General features: G+C 57.1%; 1 long non-coding RNA gene across 1 annotated transcript in view; it reads right to left on the bottom strand.

Moving 5' to 3' along the window:
* Positions 1-7,670, bottom strand: part of LOC102150421 (uncharacterized) — a 33,350-nt gene extending 25,680 nt beyond the window's left edge. The window contains exons 1-2 of the long non-coding RNA XR_011424999.1: positions 7,250-7,670; positions 5,984-6,427 (exon numbers count right to left, since the gene is read on the bottom strand). This is a non-coding gene — a long non-coding RNA (uncharacterized lncRNA). The remainder of the gene's footprint in view (positions 1-5,983; positions 6,428-7,249) is intronic.
* Between the last annotated feature and the right edge of the window lie 933 nt (positions 7,671-8,603).

Raw genomic sequence — 8,603 nt, 5'->3', positions numbered from 1 at the left:
GGCTTCTTGAAGGATTTTCCCTTTGGTTCTATGTATTTTCCTTCATAATCCCTATTAATATATTTGCTTAAAGTCTATTTGTCTGATATTCATATCGCTATGACATTGTATTGGTTTTAGTACATTTAGTACATTGTATTGGTTTAGTACAGCATAATGATTTGATATATGTACGCATTGTGAGGTAAGTTTAGTTAACATCCAGCACCACAATTTTTTTGTCATTGTCATGAGAACCAGAAAATTCCCTATTGTAAGGGACAGTCACCACATGCTGTGCATTGCAGGATGTTTAGCAGCATCTCTGGCCTTACCCACTAGATGCCAGTAGCAGGCCCTAGTTGTAATAACCAAAACTGTCTCTAGCTGTTGCCTCCGGAACCGCCCCTTCGAGCAAGAAGCTGAGGGGCCCCTGCTCTAGGTGAAGACAGACGGGTGGTTATTGAACCACTCTTGCAACTCTTCTGTGGATTTGAAATTTTTCCAGATAAAAACTTGAAAAATGATAGACCATACAGCAAAGGAAGATGGCTGTGGGCGTGGAGGCGTTACTCCTCCGGCCGAGTTTCTATAGCTCTGTCGCCCCTGCCGCCTGGGAGCTCCTTGGGGGCAGACGTCTTTTTCATCTCCATCGCCCCACAGAGGGCCTGGCCACAGGGATGTGTGTCAACACGGGGCAAACACATCATCGTCTACAACTGCAGATCAATTAATTGGCCATCAGATGGGATATGTCACCAGCTGACGAGGTCAGAGCCAAGAGCCAACCAAGATGAGGTAGCAAATGGAAGCCCAGACCCAAAGGCAAAGGGTAGGAAAGCAGGGTTGGGGACAGCAAGGTGGCTCAGAAGAAGACTGGCAGGGACCAGCATGTGGCCTGGAGCTCCCAGAGGGCCCAGCATGGGGTGTGGGGACTTTCAACGGGGCCAGGCAGAGAGCAGGATCCAGAGCGAACAGTGGGGAAAGGAAGTCAATCTGGCCAGTATATTGACTGGGAACAGAAGAGCTGTGCCCGGAAGGAGAAGACGTTAGGCCTCCAGCTGCAGCCTCCCCACCGCAGTCACCATTGCCACCCCAAACTGGACTAATGGAACATTCTAGAAGGAGAGACTTAGAAAAAAAGTAGGAGGAAGGGACAGTGGGGTCTGTGGGACCACATCTCTGCACAGAGCAGCTATCTCATCTGGTCTGTGCCTGAGAGCAGACAGTTGGTTGAACCCAGCCCTGCTGGAACATCTGTGGCAGTCCCTAGGCCCTGAACACAGGGTTACCCACACCCTGAGGAACTTGACTGCCCTGCCTGACCTGCCTGCCAGTGCTTCCCCGCCCTCTTCCCTACCACCAGTCTGCTCCCTCATGTCACTGCAGCCACGCTGGCCTCCTTGCTGCTCCTCAACCCAATTAAACTGCCTCCCCACCCCCGCCCCAGGGCCTTTGCACTTGCTGTTCCCTCTGTGTGGAATACCTCTCATCCTCTGAGGCTTCCTCTCTCATTTTATACAGCTCAAATATCATCCTCTCACAGAGGCCCTACCTGACCACCAACCCTGCCCCTAAACTATTCTACCCTCACCTTATTTTCTTCATAGCACTTATCGTTTTACTCCTGAAGTGATATTTTTATTTGCTGACTTGTTAACTGTCTGTCTCTCTTGCTAGACTGTAAGCTTTGTGAAGGGGGACTTGGTCCTGTCCAGAGCTGTGTGCCCTGCACTAGGACGATGCCGGGCACACAGTAAGGGATCAATAAATATTGAACGCATGAAATCCTTTAATTAATTAATTTTCCCTCTGTTCTTCGGTGAGCTTGTTCCCACCTCCAAAGGAGGAAGTGCTGACTCCACCTCTCTTCCTTTCTTGGCCAAACTCTTTTCTCCTAGCCGGTAGGGGTGGGGGATAAACGTTCTTTTGTTTTTTAAAGGGCAGAGGAGACCCTAGTAAGCATGACATTGGGCCTCCCTTCTAATAGTTTTGCTTTTAAAAGTGGATTCCCCAAATGCGGGTTCTGACCAGTTCTGGAAAACCCAGCATCATCTTGGGCAGCCTTAGGTGGGGAGTGGCCTCTGAGCCTCGCCCCTGCTGTTCCCTCTGCCTGGAAGGCTCTTCCCCTCCCTCTTTGCGTGAAGACCTCCTGCTGACCTCAGATATTGGCTTGATGCGGTCCTCGCTGAGAATGCTGAGAAGCCTTCCCCAGATCCCCAGTCGGCATCAGTCTCTCCCGTGAAAGGCCCACTCCCTTCGCAGCAGGGCCCACAACTCTAATTCACTACTGTCGGCTCATTGGTTGGCTTGCTGCCTCCTGCCCCAGACGGTCAAGCCCAGGCGGGCCAGGGCCTTGCTCATCTTTGTCCCACTGTGCATCCAGTGCCCGGCACCCTCCTGGCCACGAGGAGGTGCTCGCTGAGCACGTGCTGGAGGAATGGGTGAAGAGACCCTCCCCGGAAGCCCCCAGTGCACTGAGCCCACCTCCTGCCCATCACTGGGAGACCATCTGCACCCCTCCTGCGGGTCAGAGAACCCCACGGTCCAGCCGCTCTCTCTCCTCCCTAGTGACCCAGGACTGCTGCTGGAAAACTGCCGGAGACGGGAACTCACCTCCTCCCCAACCCTGGGCTAGGCACGGGGTGGGGGGCCTGGGGGCCCTCTTGCTCTCCCGGCCATGGGCGGGGGCTGAAGTGAAGACCCTTCCCTTAGGAAGAGCGCGTCCTCAGTCCCTTGCTGCCACAGCGACCTTCCCCTTTAAGACCTCGAAGGGCACAGGTCCTGGTTCTCAGAGTCGTCAACCTCTTCCCCTGCCCGCCCCCAACCAAGGCCTCCCTGGGGCTCCCCATGCCCTCAGAGAAAGCCCCGACCCCTAGCCCTGCGTTCCAGTGCTTCAGCACGTGCAGCCCGGCCTCTCGGGCCTCATCTGCGGCCCCTCCTCCACCCCGTCACTGCTCAGCATTTCCAGGGCACCCGGGCCCTTCACAGCCTCAGGAGTGTGCACAAGAGGACGTCGTCCGGCAGGGGCAGAGCCGGCCGGCTCTGGACACCCCGGCTTAGCAGCGGTCCGGAAGCCCAGGAGCGCAGCAGAACTCCGGAGCTCCTCCCAGGAGCTCCACGCGCGCCAAGTGTTCTGCAGGAACTCATTTACCCTCGCGACAAACCTGCAGTGGGCCCTGAATGCTAGTTAAGTATTTACTGTGGACCACACGCTGTTCTGGTATGGGGGCGCAGCAGAGAAAAAACCACAAAATCCCCTGCCCTCTGCAGCGCACACTCCGTGACGGGAGGACACAGCCACCTGAAGTACATACAGGGTGTGTTAAACAGCGATTAGAGCGTGTGGAAAACAAGGCAAGCGGGCGTCAGGGGGGTCTGGGGCGACAGAGGCCGCCCTTTAAATACTGGAGTCAGATGGAGGACATTTAAACAAAGACCCAGCAAAGGCAAGAGAGCCAGCTAGGCCGGCATCTAGGGAAGAGCATTCCAGGCAGAGAGAACAGCCAGGGCGATGCATCAGGGAAGGATGTGCAGGACAGGGGGAGCCCAGGGTGGCCGGCCAGAGCAAGCAGGGGAGAGCGGTGGGAGGCGGCAGGGGTGGGGGAGGCGCGGGGCACACATGTGACGTCAGTGATGGGGAGGCACTGCAGGGCGCTGAGAAGGAGCATCATGGAGCCGGGGTGCAAGCAGGGAGGTGAGGCCGTGGTGGCTCTGAGCAGCGGGGTAGAGCTGGTGGGAGAAAGATGTGATTGGGTTCTGGAAACATCAGGAGGTCGAGCCGCCTGGACTTCCTGGTAGCTCAGATGTGGGGGTGAGAGAAAGCTGAGCCAAGGGCGTCTCCGAGGTTTCCATCTGACCCCTAGAAGGACAGAGGTGGCAGCTCCTTTACAGCTGAGGAAACTAAGGCACGGAGAGCCAAGGACCTGCCCAAGATCACACAGCTGGCCGTCGCCGAGCTGGAGTTTGAACTCAGGCCTCTGGTTTTGGAAACTTCGAGCTCCCCAATCCGCTGTGGTGGTCAGCAGATGTTGAACTTTGAAAGAAGAGTTTTCGAGAGAGAGACAGTCAGTGCCCCGACTGGAAATGCGGCCACTTCCACGGTTGGAATGGGAAGAGCAGCCCAGACCTGGGCTCAGTAAGCACCCAGTTTGCTGGGTTCCCTGGAGGGCTCGTGTGCCGAGGCCCAGCTGCCCTGTGGCCTCCTTCAGATGGCAGTGGCCCTGCCAGCTTGGGTGAGCCGGCCTGTCTCCTGCAGAGTCCCAGGGACGGGCAGAGCACCTGCGGGTGCCTGGTGTGGAGGCAGCTTTCTCGCCCCATCCTATTCAGGTGCCATCACCACAGAGAGCCACCAACAGAGCCAGCTCTGCACTATTTGGGCAGAACAGGCTGGAAGCGCTCCTCCTGGTCTGGAGCCCAGGCCCAGGCATGCTGGGGTGTGGGCGGGGGCGGGGCCTGGGGAATTCCCAGGGCTCAGCCGGTGCCCCAGAGGAGAGCAGAGCCGGTAGCCACGCTGCTCCTCCTGGTTCCCCTGGTGCCCAGCACCCTTCATCTCAGCATGCCCTCCCTCAACCCTGCCCAAGGACAACTGCTAATCCCAATTTGCAGATGGGGAAACTGAGGCTGAGAGAGGCAAGGTTGCTTGGCTGAGGTGAAACAACCAAGAAGTGTTGGTACCGGTTTGAATCCCGAAGCCTGTGTTCTTTCCCTCTGTCACAGGCCTCTCACAGAGCCCAGCAGGAGGGCAGTTAATCTCTGAAAACCAAAAGGTTTTTCATAAATTTGGTCCCAAAAGTCATTTGGCAAGTCCCAAGCCCACCACTTAGCTGCAAGGACCGGGGCCAGTGATTTCACCTTCCTGGGCCTCAGTGTTCTGCAGAAAGATCTGTAAAACGGGAGAGTGACCACGCCTTCCTCACCAGCCGCCATGAGGCCTGAGTGACCGTGTGTGTGGCCAGTGGTCTATGTTGACCACGCCCTCTGGTGATCCTGGCACCCGCCCATGTTTGGGCACTGCTCTTTAGGGCATCAGCCTGACCGTGTCACTTTTCTGCTCTAAACCCTTGGACGGCTCCCCATCACCTTCTGGAAAAGTCCAAGAGCCTTAGCATGACCTGAGCTGATGAGAAGCTACTTGTTAATAGTCTATATCATTTGCAATACTTTGCATATTCATACATTTTGATACAGAAACATCAATATGTTTTTCTAATAGAAGACCTCTCATTGGATGTGCTGTGTAATATATGGTGTATTTCCCTTTTTAGAATCTGAAAAACTCAGAATTGTGAAAGCTCCCGCCTGAGGGTCTGGACAAGGGCTGTGGACCCTCAATGCTATGAGGCACCCGCCAGGCACCAGCTGAGCACGTTGCCCTGGCGATGGTGTTTAATCCTCACAGCGACCTAAGCAGGCGCTTAATTATCGTGCCCATTTGACAGATGAGGACACTGAGGCTCCAAGCAGTGAAGCAGCTTGCCTGGCTCACACAGGAAGAGGCCAGACTCTGAGCCTAGACTCCAACTGGGAGCCACACACGCAGCCATCACACACCATCATTTTCTCCTGCCTCCTGCACTGGGGCCCCAGCACCCAGGACAGAGACCCCGGTCACTGACACCCTCCAGCAGGGTGTCATCTGACTGGAAAAACAGGCCGAGCACCTACACCAGTCAGGGCCACCGGGGGAGGGCTTCCAACGCTGGTTAGAGCCCTTGGACCTTATCCAGAAGACCGTGGGGAGACATGGAAGGTTCTAGAACAGCAAAGTGACATGGTCAGGTTGATGCCCTATAAGTGTAGTACCCAAATATGAGTGGACACCCGAATCCCCCAGCAGGCTTGTTAAACACAGACCCCTGGGCCCCACGCTGGAGTTCCTGATGCCCAGGAATTTTCGTTTCTAGCAGATTCCCAGGTGACGCTGCTATGGTTATGGGGACCCCACTTTGGGAATTGCTGCAATACAGTGGGGTGGAGGGTGGCAGGAGCACCAAGCACTTACCAGAATGAGGGCTGCCGTGTATGTGGTGCCAGGAACGAGCCACACTGGTCACTTAGTCCTCCCAGCTCACAGGCGAGGAAGCGGTGACACTCAGGGAGGAGAAACTGTGCACGGGCCACAGACTGGTAGGTGGGGCAGGGACTCCCCTCTGGGGGCTGGGGCTCCAGAGGGATCCTGTTACTACCGCACCTCTGAGATAGGGCCTCAGACGGGGCCCTTGGAGGACAGGCCTGGGTGCTCTCTCCTTAGCAAGCTGCACAAACCGTCACTATGTCAGAGTCCGTGAGTCAGGCGCGCAGATGTGGGGCTGCTGCGATCCCAGGCTCTGGCCCTTCACCGGCTCTTCCAGGCCCCCAGCTGAAAGGGTCGGCCCTAACTCCCCGCCACTGCACGAGCAGGCCACGCCAGGCCACGAGCAGGTTCAACCAGGCCAGGTGGCAGCTGCTGCAGAGGGGGAGAAAGGGGTCATCAGGGTGAACCCAGAGACCCCCCACCCCTGGAGAAGCCCGTGCCCTGCCTCCACTTCCCCAAAAGGCGCAGCAGGGAATCAGGGTAACTTGCAACGTCACTGTTCTCCAGCAGGTCCTAGCACTCAGCACCCCCTGGAGGGACCCAGCTTGGAGATGGCCCTCCTCTCTGCACCCCCAGGAAGGGACAGCACTGGGGGATCAGTGGCTGTCCTCTCTCTGCTCCCAACAAGACTCCTCGTCCTGGGCCTGTTCCTGGCCCAGTGACCTTGAGCCCCGGTCTGGGCATCTTCCCCTGGGCCAGCCTCACAGGCTGCAAGTGGGGAGGCTGCAGCAATGCTGGGACCCCGCTCCCTGAGCAGCTAACCCGTGCCAGGCACACCCCCTCCCCCTCCGCCACGGGCTTTGATACGCCTGTGCTCTCCACCCCTCTCCCCAGCTCTGCTGGTCTGCTTCTCTCTAGGACAGGCCTGGGGACATCCCACCACCGCCACCGCCACCTCCCAGGCCTGTGCTCACGCAGGTCTTATACATCTGAGAGTTCGTGGGTTTTTTCAAAGAAAAAGTGAAAGATGGGACGCCAATAAAGCAAATCATTAGGTGTTGAATAGGAGAAAGGGGTGCTTGTCGGCAGTATGATTTTCTGGACTTTTCCATGTGCTTGAGATAGACCCACGCTGGCCCAGTGAGCCTGAAGCTGGCCTGGAAGGAGGGAAGTGCGACTGAGGAACTGGGTCAGGAGCCGGCCAAGCTCCTCGCTGTCCAGATGTGGTGGAGAAGACGGGAGGGCATGACTCACCAAGAAATGCCGGACCATCTGGATGTTTCTGAAACTCAGAAGTCCCCCATGCCCTTGTCAGCTCCTGGCTGCCCAACCAGCAGAGTGAACCACGGCTGCGCGTGGGGACGCCCGTCAGCATTCTCCTCTCAGACCCCATAGAAGGGAGCGCGTGGGGAAGACCGGGATTTCAGACCATCTCTGGGAGCCCCGTGGTTCCAGCAGGAGCCCCAGTGCCTCCACCCTGACGCCCGTGGTGGGGGGCCTTTGGGCCCTGCAAGCCTGTCGGGGTGGTGGAGCCAGCTCCCAGTCCCCCAACCCCGGGCCTGGCGGAAAGCCCCTCTAGCGGGCCAGGGCGGCTGGCCACAGCCTGTTGTGCTGTTGCTAAGTTCTGTGCTGATCAATCTGGGCCTCACGGGTTTTTCCTCTGGTTTCGTGTTCTGACGGGAATGCGCGAATCTGGAGCGAGTTACTCGCAGCCGCAGCATTCCAGAGGGTGTGACGCTGCCAGCTCCTCCCTGGCCCCGGTGCCGGGTCCACACCCTCCCCATTGCCGGGCTGGAGGGTCGGCAGAGCAGCTCAGACGAGGCTGGAGGACGAGCTACAGGACTCGACCCTCCCTCTCTTTTCTAGAAGCTACCCTGCCTTCCAGTGAAAAGGAAGAGGATTTAGGGTCAATACTGAATTCTGCTTCTTGGTGCCGCAGCTCCCTTTTCTCGTATTTAAAGCTCCACACATTTTCTTCCAAAAGTCATCCTCCCGCCTCATACGTCACAAAGTGCCCTATCTCTGAGCCAGCCAGACCACCGTCCCCTCGAATGTCCCAGCGCCTGGGGTTCACCTCCCCGCGCCCTCCTGTGTCCGCCCAGCAGATCTGACCCTCGGCTCCTTCCTTCCTTCCTTCCTTCCTCCCTCCCTCCCTGCATCGCTCTCCCCTTCCATCTTTCCTTCAGGCAATATTCATGCTCTCCTAGAACTTACACTTCAGAGCAACAGACAATGTTGTAAATTTTATAAACTATTTATACGTTCTATAAATACAGTTATTACAATATAACATATTTTCAGGTGGAAATAAGCACTTTGAAGAAAAACGAAGGCAGGAAAGGGGTGACAAGATGAGGAGGGTGTGCACACGTGAGAGAGAGAGTGGGGTGCTGGGGGGACCCGGTGAGGCTCTCAGGAGGCGATGCCGGGCAGAGACCTAGAAGGGGAAGCACCTGCCGTGGGAGCACCCGGGAAAGGCATTTCAGGGGAGGGAACGGCAGGGACGCAGGCTCCGAGGCGGAGCGGCAAGGGGGCCCGTGTGGTCAGAGTGGGTGAGCGGCGGGGCAGGAGGAGAGGCGGCTGGAGAGGAGAGGCCAGCGTGGTCTGG

This window comes from Equus caballus, chromosome 14, assembly GCF_041296265.1.
Source record: "Equus caballus isolate H_3958 breed thoroughbred chromosome 14, TB-T2T, whole genome shotgun sequence".
Lineage (NCBI taxonomy): Eukaryota > Metazoa > Chordata > Mammalia > Perissodactyla > Equidae > Equus > Equus caballus.
Note: the sequence above shows the minus strand (reverse complement) of the source record. Positions and strands in the feature narration are given on the sequence as shown.